Genomic DNA, 16193 nt, shown 5'->3' on the forward strand with positions numbered 1-16193 from the left:
CATAAGTATTCCTCATCTTTCTCGATTTCAAGTCAATTGACGGTCTAAATGCTAAAGAAAAAAAACTCCTATCTGCTCCCGCATCGAATATTACTGATGCAAAATGGTTGTTCAGGATAAACGTACCTGTTATCACCTCAGGGTTTTGACGAGCTTCTTCTGCACCAATCACAAAGGCTAAAAATCTTGGCCTCCCACCTTGATTTCCTTGGAAATTTTGCCTGGCTTGGCCTTGTCCATTGTTACCAGGACCCTTTTTCAGTTTGGGACATGCACTACGGAGATGATCAGTAATCCCGCACTCGTAACATGCCCTTTTTCCATCTTTATTTAGCTTACAATACTTCGGGTAATGGCTTGTTTGTTTACAGTTTTGGCACACTGGGCAAGATCCCTTGTGAGGAGGTTACACTTATTGCACTTTGGAAACAGTCTTGAGCACTGCTTTCACTTATGCACTTCCATGACTTTCTGTTCCTGAGTTTTCACTGGTTCTTGCTCCTGGGCTCTTACCATAAAGTTTCTTGAGACATTCTGCTTCCTCCTTAACTTGCCTCCATACTTCTTCTTTCCCTGATCTGCTGGCTTCCTCTTGCTACTAGAGTTTTCCTTTGTCGATGCTCCTATCCTTATCATATCATTGGTTATTCGATTTGCTAGACTTATTGCACTCTGAATAGTTGTTGGATTTGCTGAAGTAACCATTCCCCGAATCCCTGGTTCCAGACCCCAGATGTAACGATTTATCCGTTTCTCCTCAGGATTAACCATGTGAGGTACCAGTTTTGCTAGTTCATGAAATCGGACTGTGTACTTCTCTATTTGTGTTCCAACCATATAATGGTTCCAAAATTCAAATTCAAGCTTCTGAAGTTCATCCTTGGGACAATACTCCTCTATCAGAAGCTTCTTTAGGTCTTCCCAAGTTAGCTGATATGCCGCTGCACGACCTCGGGTTTGCACTAGAGTATTGCACCAGGTTAATGCCCTATCTTGGTGTAGACAAGTTGCATACACAACTTTTTTGCGCTCGAGGCATTTGCTAATGTGAAGGACCGACTCCATGCTGTCAATCCATTTTAGCAACCCGACCGCACCTTCCTTTCCGTGGAACTTCTTAGGTTTACAAGACATAAAGGACTTGTAGTTGCATTCTCTTTCATTGTTTCCCCGGTTTCCTCCACTACTTACTTGGTTAGCATTAAGTCCCGCAGTTACTTGAGTAACAATGTTTGGGATTGCTTCGATGAGTTGTTGTGCTACAATTTGAGCAACATCGAGTGTTTCTTTCTATAGGCGCCCGCGATTAGGCCTTCCTGATATGGTTCTAAGACAAAAGAGAAGAAATACGTATAAATACATAAAATAAAGTATAATATTTAGTTCACTACTATTTTGAAAACCGAAAGTGTTGTCAAATTAATGGTTTGCATTAATACTAGGCATATACATTTGAGAAAGGAAAGAAAAGAAAAATCTTTTTATTCGACCATTGACTAACAAAATTCTAGGGTTTGCCCTCATAGTAAAAGTTTTCAAACATGAAATAAACTTCTTCATTATCATTTGAAATAGTCTTAAAACCAAAACAATACATCAATCTTAAAATAAAGTTTTAAGTGTTTTTCCCAAACGACACCCACCATGGGTTTTCGTTTCATGACAAAATAAAATAAAATACTAAAATTAGAACCAAATGCTAATCGCTATTGCAAGAAGAAACATCAACACCGCAATCAGTAATAGCCCTCCAAGCACATAATATGCCATCATCGCATGACCCGCCACTCGTCTAGCAGCACTACCAGTGTTAGTAGCCTCCATCAAATGCTGAAACATGATTTCCATCCCTATCATCACTTCATCCAATACCTCCTGATGCCCAGCTATCACAACGAGACTGTGACGTAGGTTCGCTGCCATCAAATGCATTCTACGGGACTCCTCCGGGGTCATACTTGGCTGCCTGACAGGTATCCTTATGACTCGCTGTGGTGGGGGTGCTCTCGGTCCTGCAATGCTGGGTCCTACCCTACTAGGTCCTGCCGTGCCAAGTCCTGCTGTACTGGTTGCTATCCTTCCTGGAATAGGAACACTCCTCCTCTCCGTCCTCCGAATACGAAGCCCATAAATTGGTGGTTGTGGTGACAACGATGTAGGCGATGCCTCGCGTTGCTGACTCGGGGTGTTTTCATTACTAATCTCCACCGAGTCTCCTGTATCTTCCGTTTCTTCTGAGGGGTCTTCTTTCACAGAGGCGGGGGGATCACATCGAGGGATAACAGTGACGTAGCCAGACTCATCAGCTAAGGCGGTAGCGCGAGAAGATGACATTGTCGACATAGTGAACTGAGACATAGTTTCAACGAGATATGAAATAAATGACAATGCATGCCTATAATATGCAATGCTTACACACACCAAAATTAACCTTTTTGAAATTTTGAAATAAAGTTTTCTCATAAATTCTTGTTGAACATATTCCCATTATAATTAGCTCAGGCTTTGTATAAATCTTTCCTTAATTAAACATAGGTGATCAGGCTATGTTTAATTGAGGTCCAACAATACAACTCCCAACCTAATTATAATAGTAATATGTTTTATGTAAAAAGAATTTCTTTATAAGTTTTGGTTATAGGTTGTGTTTTCTTAAAGAAAAACTGATGTTCTCTATAATTTTAGCTCTGATACCATTTCTGTTACACCCCACTAAAGCGGAAACACAAGATATGACAGCGATAAAGGTTTCATTGCAAAAGATAAAGATACATCACCATAGCAATATTTAAAAGTTTACAACCCATAGCTTAAAAAGAAACAAAGTACAAGTTTTCCAAAACAACATTGTTCAAAATATAACTTCATAAAATAACTTCCACCTGATGCGACATGCTCTATGATGATGAATCTTATATCCACCTACTACTTATTTCCTGAAAAAGCATGTAAAACGAGCGCCAACTTTGAAAATAGTTGGTGAGTTCACAAGTTTATAAAATCAAGATTTGGAATAAGGCTTTTCATAAATACAAGTACATTGCTTTAATGAGTAACAAAGTTCATTGCTATAATGAGAAACAAGGTTGATTGCTATAATTGATAAACAAGTTTATTGCCATAATAAATAACAAGTTTATTATTATAACGAGAAACGAGTTTGTATGTGTATGAGCAAACAATGAGTTCTCAACCAAACCTACGACTGAAGCCCTATCAAGATCTATGCTTATCGTTCCATAGATGAATATGGTATCATGCACTCCAGCAGTAGGGTGAGTGAGGAGTTATCAATTCCTAATAGTGCTATCCATAATGGCCATTGGCTCAAAGAGTTAATGGTTGGAGATAAGGGAATGGCCTTAATACGATAAGTTCTCATGTTCCGTGTTACATAGACATACATAGAGAGATATAGCAATAAAATACCAATCATGTTTGATACAAATCAATTTAAATACAACATTCAAATAATAGTTTTTCGGGACATGCTTTTCCACCCCAGAACATAAAAACTGAAAATAGGGGAGTGCGTGAATACTCACAATGTTTCAAGTAGGTACGAGTGGTGCCTCGGAATACACCAACGTTTTAATACTGGGATCCTACGACATCAAATACACACTAGTGAGTTTCCATGTCAAAATCTAATGCTAATATACTGAACACTACATATAGTGAAATGCCAATCTTATGTTTTAATATTGGACTTTATATTAATTGGTTACAATTTTTCTGAAATGATGAAATTCTATAAGTGATGCGATTAAAACAATTTGGGATATTAATTTTCCAGATTTAGTAATATAAATTGAGGGTATTTCAACACATTTAAAGGTGTTTTAAATTCCTAAAATGTAAAGTATTATCAAACAGTTTCCAAAAACTGTCAAACCATGTATTTTAATTCTAAATACAATAGAGGTTTTAAAGAAAATTTTCCTTGAATTTTCGATATGGTTAACTATTTTCCAAATTTTTAAGCCTTCATAACAACATAAATTCACAAAAAATAGCACTCAAAGGATAAAAATTCTCAAACTTTTTATTTTAATGTTATTACACATTACTAAGCTGGGAAAAATATAAAAATGGATTTCCAATGCTGTTTAATTAAATGTTATGATTTTTGAGCATTTATTCCAATAAAAATTGAAATAAATAGAAAACAGTTTCCAAAATTACCAAAACTTTTTATTTTACTGGTATTATACACTACTAAGCTAGGAAAAATACAGAAATGGATTTCCAAGCTGTTTAACTAAATTTTATGATTTTTGAGCATTTATTCCAATAAAAATTGAAATAAATAGAAAGCAGTTTCCAAAATTACCCAAACTTTTTATTTTAATGTTATTATACATATAGAATCTGGGAAAAATATAAAAGATATTTCTCAGTGGGTATTTCTATTTTTCTTTGTTTTATCCCCTTAAATAATCATTAATTGAAGAATAAATAATAAACAGCTAAAATAAATTACCAAAAATTTTTGTAACATCAATTACGGTATAACTGATCTGGGAAAAATACCAAAAGTGATTTTCATATTGTATAGTTAACATCCCGAGTTCAGGAGTGCAAGTTCACGGTTCAAAGTGGAAATATGAAAGGGCAACTCGGCGAGTCCATGGGTGGACTCGACCAGTAGGGTCGCGACTCTGGTCTCGTGTTAAGTGGCCTACTCGGCGAGTCGAAGGCTGGACTCGGCGAGTAGGCGCTGAGTGAAGAAAACCCTAATTTCGGGGGATGAGCCCTATATAAAGGACATTATACCATCTCCCCAACCTCTTTACCCTCTCTTGAAGTCCAGAAAACCCTAAGGTGTGTTTGTGAGTGATTTGAGGGCATTTGAACCATGGAGAAGAAATTTTGGAGGAGATCTTGGAGAGATAGGAGGCTTGGAGCAAGGGGCTAAGAATCAGATTTCTCTCCTGTTGGCCCTTCCTTTTGCGGTATTACTTCGTTTCTTGGGCTGTTATTCATCTAGATTCATCATCTTGGAATGTGTGGAAACTTTAGCTTGTGGTATTTTGAGTTTGAAGGTTAGATCTGAGGTTGCTACCTCAGATCTGGTATGGAGAAGGTATTGAGTGCATTAAAGTCCCTGTTATTGAGTGTTTGGTGAAGCCATCTTGTCCCAAACCCTATCCCTAGAGTGTAAAATGCCTAGATCTCTTTGGATTCACGTAAATTTTGCCACTTTACGTGATTGATGGGTTATAGAAGGGTAGATCTACGTTTTGGATCGATTGCATGTCCTGGAAGGCTTCTGTATGGGTTAAGAGCTAGTGGTACTCGGCGAGTCACAAGGGTGTACTCGGCGAGTTGCTTGAAGGTGGGCAGAAACTCGACGAGTTGGAAGAACAACTCGGCGAGTTGGTTGAAGATAGCCTTGGACTCGGCGAGTCTGGTCTTGAGGTCTTAGCCTTTCCTAGTTAAGCTAAGAATCGGTGAGTCAAAGGATGACTCAGTGAGTTGAGATGGGTATTTTCAGTGTTGGGGGACTTGGCGAGTCAGCGGGCTGACTTGGCGAGTAGAGTCAGCCAGAAGGTTGACTTTGACTTTGACTTTGATAAAGAGTTGACCAGTTGACTTCTAAGGGAATTTTGGTATTTTGTGGTATTTATTGGGTTTAGTCTTTTGGCTTTATCAGGAGTGGAGTTCGTGTCGGAGGTTGGAACAGCATGATCTTACCTTTTCAGTCAGCAGTTGCAAGGTGAGTTATCCTCACTATATCAACAGGGTCTAAGGCACCAAGGCCAGGCCTTTATCGGATTGTAATTCGGGTATTGTTGTTATGTTGTTGTTTTACTATGTTTGCATCCTGGTAGTTAGGATGGTATTTGTTAGAGACCTGGTTCAGGTCGGTATCCTGGTATATAGGGTGATGCTATGCTAGTGACCGGTGAGGTCGGTATCCTGTTTAGAGTATGTCGTGTTACGTGATCTGCTAGATCGGTTTGACTGAGTGTGAATTGTTATATGATCGTATGTTTATGTGAACATGACTGTTTGACTGGGGTTGGGTTGAGGTGGGACCTGCTTTGTGCTGTAGGCCAACATACCCAGGTCGGACCGGTTATTCCGAAGGCCCAGCGAGCTGTCCGGATAAGCTGTAGGCCCCACGAGGGCAGACCAGGTGTGCTGAGGCTCGGAGAGTGGACCAGGCCAACTGAAGGCCCGATGCGGGCAGACCAGTCATACTGTAGACACAGAGAGTGGACCAGGTGGGTTGAAGGTCCGGTGCGGGTGGACCAACCACACTGTAGACTCAAGAGACATGACTAGACTCGAAGGGTGGACCAGGTGGACTGAAGGCTCGATACGGCGGACCAGACACACAGTAGACCCGATATACATGGTTGTTCTGTGAATTGTTGTGATATACATGTTATGTGTGTAGTATATGTGGTTGGTATTTTGGGGGGTATCTCACTAAGCTTTCGGGCTTACTGTTGTGGTTTAATGTTTTCAGGTTCTTCAGGAGACCGTGGCAAGGAAAAGGCATGATCGTACCGCTCCTCGTGTTTATGTTTTAAGTTATGGTTCTGGGAATACCCTGATAATAAATGTATTGAAAACCTTTTTGTAATAACATTATTAAAATGGGTTGTTTTTGAAAAGTTCAAGTTTGTTAAAATTTTTGGTCGTTACAGTATAATCCGGCTTTGGGTATTTATGTGTATTTAAGTGTATTTAACCTTAGAAAATAGGAGAAAAATATTATACAGTAGAGAAAAATCATAAATTTTATGTAACCTCCTAATGTACAACAAGATGTTCTGGTAATTTTTCATGAATTTTAGATGATCAGAACTATTTTTCCTATTTTTAGGCCATTATAATTACCAAAAATTGGGAAAAATAGAAAGGCATGATGAAAAATTATGAAATTATTTTTCTGAGTCTCCCACCTCAGGTAAGAGCTGCGAAAATTGTTAGATGAAATTTTACAATCTCTAAAGTGGTTTTGTGATTTATTGGACCCAAACAAAAAGAAAATCAAAAATCATACTAAACAGCAACATAAATCGACGAAACTTAATTAGATATCATTATTCACCATAGGGGTCATCCACGAATTCATTCAGGATTTATAGACCTCTGAAAGTATTTTATGTGATTTATGCCCTTGTTTACTAGTAACAATTTTTATAAATCAAGGAAATGATAAAACCTCTTGGGATTTTCTAGATATTCATATTACCTTAATAGGAATCTGGAAAATTTTTATTTTGAATAGAAAAGAACTTTTATATATTTTTATAAACAAAATCATTTACATGCACTATTAGTAATGTACTTTGATCACCAAGCTCTTTAGCTTGGTGTTCATCACATGCATCACGGTTTGAAGACCATGCATGGACGTATGTTGGTCATAGTGATGTTTTTAAAGGAAATACTTGAATGCATAAGGTGTATGAACCTTCAAAACTTGTAAAAATCCAAACTTTAGTGTTTGACATAGGTTTTGGTCCTTGGATTTCACTATTAAACAACATGCATGTTGTTCTTGGGTGAAACCCTACCACCATCATCATCAAACTCGACATTCATGAACATGTTCATGAATGTTCATAAAGAATGGTGTAGAAGGATGAGAAGTACAAGAAAACCCTTTAAAACAAGAAGGAAAAGTAAGGGAAGATGAAGGATTTTCGTGAATACCTTGAAGAATAACCTTAGAAGATGAAGATTTGAGTGTGGAGAGGTGCTCTTGTCTGATTATTTTCGTGGGTTTGGAGAGAGGAATAGAGAGTTTGAGAGTTGAAAGGGTGGAGTGAGAGAGAGAGAGAGAGAGAGAGAGAGTGAAGAGAGAAGTGGAAGTGTAGGGATTGTGTTTAATGATTGAAGTTTTGGGAAGAGAGAGCATGGGGGAGAGGGGGTGCCGGATTTTGAGTATATTAAAGGCCCTCTCACTCCTAAATTTAAATTTTATACATATCCCTCTTCAATTTTTATAAAACCCTAATTTTTATAAAACTTTTTCTTTAAGTAATTATTGATTTATTTAAAAATCTTGTTTTTAACTAATAAATTATGATTAATGATTGATAATTTAAACATCTATTTAATTGATTATAACCCATAATTTGATTATTAAAAATTTGATATTAGGAAGTTTATAGCAAGTTTTATAGAGTTTTTAAATTTTAAAGTTTATAAATTTGGGTTTTTGGCTTTGTAGAGTTTTTGGAACATTGTTTGATATTCACCATAATATTGGAATGAAATTAGAATATTTTAATTTATTTTTAGGGTTTTATACCCTTTTTCAATTGTAACAAAGTTTGAAGTTTTATTTTAATTATGGTATTGGCATTTCCTATTGTAGCTAAACAACTTACTAGAATCGTAAGAGTCAAGTATATTAGTCCTAGATTTTAGTTAGATACTAGTTTATGCAAGATTTTGACCTAATTTACACTACTAGGCCATGGCATGTTGTGCATGAATGGTTTTTATAAAGATGCATGAGTCCGAGAATGACTTGAATTGACAGTTGTCACAGTAACTCCCACTCAAAAAGAATTTCGTCCCGAAATTCTTTCTATGTCATCGTTTCTCATCGCATGGGAAAAGTTGTGGATACTTTTCCTTCATGAAGTACTCACGCTCCCAGGTGTACTCCGGCCCGCGTTTTGAGTTCCATCAAACTTTCACAATTGGAATCTTACTCCGCTTAAGTTGTTTTACTTCCCTGTCAAGGATTTCTATCGGTTCCTCAACAAAGTTTAGCTTATCATTGATCTTAATTTCCTCCAGGGGTACTATCAATGCTTCATCGGCTAGACATTTCTTAAGATTAAAGACGTGGAATGTGTCGTGAATGGCGCTTAACACTTGGGGCAATTGGAGTTTATAAGCCACCGGACCAATCCTTTCAATGATTTCAAAGGGTCCAACATATCTCGGGATTAGTTTTCCTTTCTTACCAAAATGTACAAGCCTTTTCCAAGGCGACACTTTTAAAAATACCTTGTCTCCAACTTGGAATTCTAATGGTTTTCGACGATTATCCGCAAAACTTTTCTAACGATCTCTGGCGGCTTTAAGCCTATCTTTGATGATAGCAATCTTGTTAGATGTTTCCTGGATAAGTTCGAGTCTAGTTAATTGTCTGTCTCCGATTTTGTCGAGCATAAGGGCGAACGACACTTGCGTCCGTACAATGCTTCATATGGAGCACATTGGATACTCGTGTGATAACTGTTATTGTAGGAAAACTCAATTAGAGGCAAGTGAGTATCCCAATTTCCTTTGAACTCAATGACACACGCCCATAATATGTCTTCCAATGTTTGTATTGTTCTCTCTGTCTGCCCATCTGTCTGAGGGTGGTAAGCTGTGCTCAAATCTATCTTGGTTCCTAGTGCCTTCTGTAACATCCACCAAAATCGTGATGTAAAACGACTATCTCCATCAGAAATGATAGATAGGGGTACACCATGCAGAGAAAAAAATTTGTCGATGTAGATTTGGGTGAATTTTTCCATCTTGAAATCTTCCCGAATGGGGCGAAAGTGAGCAGATTTCGTCAGTCGATCCACTATGACCCAAATTGAGTCGTGACCTTCAGCAGTTCTAGGATGTTTGGTGACGAAATCCATGTATATCTGCTCCCGTTTCCATTGGGGAATTTCGGGATGTTCAACTTTGACTATGGAGCTAGTTAGACACTTCCCAACATAATAGGCAATATCCCTTTTCATTCCAGGCCACCAATAGTACTCTTTAAGATCCTTGTACATCTTATCCGCTCTAGGGTGGATTGAGTATCTAGATCGATGAGACTCCTCTAGTACTATGTCTCTTAGATTGTTAACCCTTGGAATCCAGACCCTATCCTTAAAATAACGAACTCCATCAGGTTTGGTTTCAAATCTCACTTCTAAACCATGTAAGGTTTCACCTGGAAGATTTTCCTTGAATAACGCTTTCTCCTGGGAATCAATGATTTGAGATTTCAAGCTTGTCTGAATTACCATTCCCAAAGCTCTCACAGGGGAAGGTTTCACTCTTTCTTTCCTACTAAGAGCGTCGGCTACTACATTAGCCTTCCCTGGGTTATATCGTATCTCACAGTCATAATCACTAAACAACTCTACCCATCTCCTCTGCTGCATGTTTAACATTTTCTGATCTAGGATATGCTGAAGGCTTTTGTGATCGCTATAAATGGTGCACTTGGTTCCGTACAAATAATGCCTCCATATCTTTAGAACGAAAACTATTGCCCCTAGTTCTAGATCATGGGTGGTATAATTCTTCTCATGCGGTTTGAGTTGTCTGGAAGCATACCCAATAACCTTATCTTTTTGCATTAACACACATCCTAATCCTTGATGAGACGCATCACAATACACTACAAAGTTCTCTGATCCTTCTGGTAAAGCCAGAATTGGTGCATTGCACAACTTGTTTTTCAGGATTTGGAACGCCTCTTCGTGTTTCTCTTCCCAGAGAAATTTTCTATCCTTTTGGGTCAAAGATGTTAATGGTTGAGCAAACCTAGAGAAATTTTCAATGAAGTGTTTGTAGTACCCAGCTAATCCTAAGAACTGTCGTACTTCTGTCGGGGTTTTGGGGGCTGCCCATTTCTTGATTGCCTCGATCTTAACCGAATCTACATGAATTCCTCTTTCGCCTATCACATTACTAAGGAAATGTACTTCCCCAATCAAAAATTCGCACTTAGTGAACTTGGCATACAATTTCTGCTCCTTCAACAACTCCAACACTAGCTTCAGATGTCTATTGTGATCTTCTTTGGTTTGCGAGTAAACAAGTATGTCATCGATAAATACAATTACAAACTTGTCTAGGTATGGTCTACAGACCCTATTCATCAAATCCATGAAAACAGCGGGTGCGTTCGTTAGTCCAAAGGGCATGACTAAGAACTCATAATGTCTATAACGAGTTCTAAATGCTATTTTGTGAATGTCCCCTTCATGAATTCTTAGATGATTATATCCTGACCGAAGGTCAATCCTTGAGAAGTAGGAAGCGCCCTGCAACTGATCGAAAAAGTCATCTATTCGAGGGAGGGGATATCGATTCTTGATTTTCAAGTTGTTCAGTTCTCTGTAATCAATGCACATTCAGAACGACCCGTCTTTCTTTTTGATGAATAACATTGGGGCTCCCCTAGGTGAAGAGCTTGGTCGAATAAACCCTTTGTCTAGAAGTTCTTGAAGTTGTCCGGATAGTTCTTGCATCTCGGATGGTGTGAGGAGATATGGTGCTTTTGCTACCGGTGCCGCTCCGGGAATTAAGTCTATCCGAAATTTGACCTGTCTGTGAGGGGGTAGATCGGGTAATTCCTCCAGAAACACTTCGGGATAGTTTTGAACCACCAGAATCTCCTTGAGTTTCTTAGCTTCAGGTTCTCTTTCTAGCACGTAGGCCATGAATGCAATACAATCCTTATTCAGGTACTTGTGAATCTTCATGCTTGATACAATGTTTAAACTTTTTCCTAGCTTCTCCCCATGTATGATAAGGGTTTCTCCATTAGGGAGAGGTACCCTAATGACTTTCTCGTAACAACCAATGTCCGCTCTATTTTTGGATAACCAATCCATTCCTACTATCATGTCAAAACTAGCTAGCTCTATAGGAATTAGGTCAATGCTAAAGACTTTATCAGCTAAATTTAGAGTACAGCCAGGAATTATATCATTTGCCCTAATTTCATACCCATTAGCAAGTTCGATAGCATAAGTATTCCTCATCTTTCTTGATTTCAAGTCAATTAACGGTCTAAATGCTAAAGAAACAAAACTCCTATCTGCTCCCGCGTCGAATATTACTAATGCAAAATGGTTGTTCAGGAGAAACGTACCTATTATCACCTCAGGGTTTTGACGAGCTTCTTCTGCACCATTCACAAATGCTACACCTCTTGGCGGCCCACCTTGATTTCCTTGGAAATTTTGCCTGGCTTGGCCTTGTCCATTATTACCAGGCCCCTTGTTTAGTTTGGGACATGCAATACGGAGATGATCAATACTCCCGCACTCGTAACATGCCCTTTTTCCATCCTTATTCAGCTTACAATACTTCGGGTAATGGCCTGTTTGTTTACAGTTTTGGCACACTGGGCAAGCTCCCTTGTGATGGAAGTTACACTTATTGCACTTTGGAAGCGGCCTTGCGTACTACTTTCGCTCCTACACTTCCATGACTTTCTGTTCCTGAGTTTTCACCGGTTCTTGCTCCTGGGCTCTTACCATAAAGTTTCTTGAGACTTTCTGCTTCCTCCCTAACTTGCCTCCATACTTCTTCTCTCCCTGATCTACTGGCTTCCTCTTGCTACTAGAGTTTTCCTTTGTAGATGCTCCCATCCTTATCACATCATTGGTTAGTCGATTTGCTAGACTTACTGCACTCTGAATAGTAGTTGGATTTGCTTAAGTAACCATTCCCCGAATCTCTAGTGCCAGATCCCAGATGTAACGATCTATCCATTTCTCCTTAGGAGTAACCATGTGAGGTACCAGTTTTGCTAGTTCATGAAATCGGATTGTGTACTTCTCTATTTGTGTTCCAACCATAGAATGGTTCCAAAATTCAGATTCAAGCTTCTGAATTTCATCCTTGGGACAATACTCCTCTATCAGCCGCTTCTTTAGGTCTTCCCAAGTTAGCTGATATGCCACTGTACGGTCTCGGGTTTGCACTAGAGTATTCCACCAGGTCAATGCCCTATCTTGGTGTAGACAAGTTGCATACTCAACTTTTTTGCACTCGAGGCATTTGCTAATGTGAAGGACTGACTCCATGCTGTCAATCCATTTCAGCAACCCGACCGCACCTTCCTTTCCGTGGAACTCCTTAGGTTTACAAGCCATAAAGGACTTGTAGTTGCATTCTCTTTCATTGTTTCCCCGATTTCCTCCACTACTTCCTTGGTTAGCATTTAGTCCCGCAGTTACTTGAGTAACAATGTTTAGGATTGCTTCGATGAGTTGTTGTGCTACAATTTGAGCAACATCGGGTGTCTCGTCCTGTGGGTGCCCGCGATTAGGCCTTCCTGACATGGTTCTAAGACAGAAGAGACGAAATACGTATAAATACATAAAACAAAGTATAATATTTAGTTCACTACTATTTTGAAAACTGAAAGTGTTGTCAAATTAATGGTTTGCATTAATACTAGGCATATAGATTTGAGAAAGGAAAGAAATGAAAAATCTTTTTATTCGACCATTGACTAAAAAAATTCTACGGTTTTCCCTCAGAGTAAATGTTTTCAAACATAAAATTAACTTCTTCATTACCATTTAAAATAGTCTTAAAACCAAAACAATACATCAATCCCAAAATAAAGTTTTAAATGTTTTTTCCCAAAAGACACCCAACATGGGTTTTCGTTTCAAGACAAAATAAAATAAAATATTGAAATCAGAACCAAATGCTAATCACTATCCCAACAAGAAACATCAACACCACAATCAGTAATAGCCCTCCAAGCACATAATATGCCGTCATCGCATGACCTGCCACTCGTCTAGCAGCACTAGCAGTGTTAGTAGCCTCCATCGAATGCTGAAACATGATTTCCATCCCTGTCATCACTTCATCCAATACCTCCTGATGCCCAGCTATCACAGCGAGACTATGACGTAGGGCCGCTACCATCAAATGCATTCTCCGGGACTCCTCCGGGGTCATTCCTAGCTGCCTGACAGGTATCCCTATGACTCGCTGTAGTGGGGGTGCTCTCGGTCCTGCAATGTTGGGTCCTACCCTACTAGGTCCTACCGTGCCAAGTCCTGCTGTACTGATTGCTATACTTCCTGGAATGGGAACACTCTTCCTCGCCGTCCTCCGAATACGAAGCCCATAAAGTGGTGGCTGTGGCAACACCGATGCAGGTGATGCCTCACGTTGCTGACTAGGGGCGTTGTCATTGCTAGTCTCCACCGAGTCTCCTATATCTTATGTGTCTTCCGAGGGGTCTTCTTCCACTGAGGCGGGGGCATCACGTCGAGGGATAACAGTGACGTAGCCAGACTCAACAGCTGAGGTGGTAGCGCGAGAAGATGACGATGTTGACATAGTGGACTGAGACATAGTTTCGATGAAATATGAAATAAATGACAATGCATGCCTATAATATGCAATGCTTACACACACCAAAATTAACCTTTTTGAATTTTTGAAATAAAGTTTTCTCAAATATTCTTGTTGAACATATTCCCATTATAATTAGCTCAGGCTTTGTATACATCTTTCCTTAATTAATCATAGGTGATCAGGCTATGTTTAATTGAGGTCCAACAATACAACTCCCGACCTAATTATACTAGTAATATGTTTGATGTAAAAAGAATTTCTTTATAAGTTTTGGTTATAGGTTGCATTTTCTTAAAGAAAAACTGATGTTCTCTATAACTATAGCTCTGATACCATTTCTGTTACACCCCGCTAAAGCGGAAACGCAAGATATGACAGCGATAAAGGTTTCATTGCAAAAGATAAAGATACATCACCATAGCAATATTTAAAAGTTTACAACCCATAGCTTAAAAAGAAACAAAGTACAAGTTTTCCAAAACAACATTGTTCGAAATATAACTTCATAAAATAACTTCCACCTGATGCGACATGCTCTATGATGATGAATCTTATATCCACTTACTACTTATTTCCTGAAAAAGCATGTAAAACGAGCGCCAACTTTGAAAATAGTTGGTGAGTTCACAAGTTTATAAAATCAAGATTTGGAATAAGGCTTTTCATAAATACAAGTACATTGCTTTAATGAGTAACAAAGTTCATTGCTATAATGAGAAACAAGGTTGATTGCTATAATTGATAAACAAGTTTATTGCCATAATAAATAACAAGTTTATTATTATAACGAGAAACGAGTTTGTATGTGTATGAGCAAACAATGAGTTCTCAACCAAACGTATGACTGAAGCCCTATCAAGATCTATTCTTATCGTACCATAGATGTGTTGGGTTTTGAGCAATCTAACACTTCCTAAGTGTGCATGCAACCCTAATAAACCTTGGATCTATGTTTTTCTAAATACATGCAAAATAATAATTTTCCAAGGTTTATAACCTATCTAACATGGCATGGGGAACATTTCAACATAAAAGAGTTAGAAGAGATTACATACCTTTTGGTGAGTTTGGTTCTAAGGAGTTTGAGGGCCAAGCACCAATAGTGTGAATGCCTCAAATGGAATCACAAACACCACAAAATCTTGGAAAAATTTGAGAGAGTATACACCTTGTATAAAATCGGCCACACACATGCACACACACACACACACTAGTTCACTAGTTTTCTCTTAGGCCCCATTTCATGCTCCATAAGCATGCTTATATAGTGTGCATAGTTAGGGTGAGACCCTAATAACCAATGTCTTTTCCTTTCCAAGGATCCATGGGTTAAAAGCTCTATGGATCATCCATGGACTTCCACATAAGCCTAGCCCATTAACAAATGAGTATTAGCCCACACTATATAAAACAAATAGCCCATAATCTAATTAGTCTTCCTTTAAATCTCTAAATTAATTCATAATTAATTTAAGACTAAAACTAATTAAATAACGTAACTTCATATTAATATATTATAACTCATAATATATTAATAAACATATGTGTATAACTCTCATAAAATTATCCATAATAGTTTGGATGAGATGCAACCCAAATGGACCATGCCGGTCGGGTCAAGTATATACCAAATAAGTTATGGACTTAGACACCTTATCCAACAGACTCCCACTTGGATAAGTCTAATAACTGTATTTGCCTATAACTTCAGGAACCAACCAGCAATCGTAGCTCTCGAAAACTCCCTCGAACTATGAAGACTCTGTTGAACTATGAAGCACCATTTTAGATAAGTGATCACATAATCCTCTGTTCTCATGATATCAGCCGGACAAACACATGAAACTATGTCTTCCTTATTGTCTAGCAGTTGTTTCTCGATTTTTTGATTTGTTTGACGAAGAACTTCACTGAACACATCAGTTTAGTTCTGACCAGGCCTGGTACATGGGTCAACACAAAATCATCGAAGGGCCCAAATATCGCTTCTATTTCTAGAAGGAACAGATAAACTTCGATTAATATGCTTGTTCTACTACTTATTGAATCGTACACAAAGGCACGTTTTATAACATCAAGTTACTGATGTGTTTACGTGCAAT

The sequence above is a fragment of the Lactuca saligna genome, chromosome 5, assembly GCF_052625555.1.
Source record: "Lactuca saligna cultivar CGN05327 chromosome 5, ASM5262555v1, whole genome shotgun sequence".
NCBI classification, from domain to species: domain Eukaryota; kingdom Viridiplantae; phylum Streptophyta; class Magnoliopsida; order Asterales; family Asteraceae; genus Lactuca; species Lactuca saligna.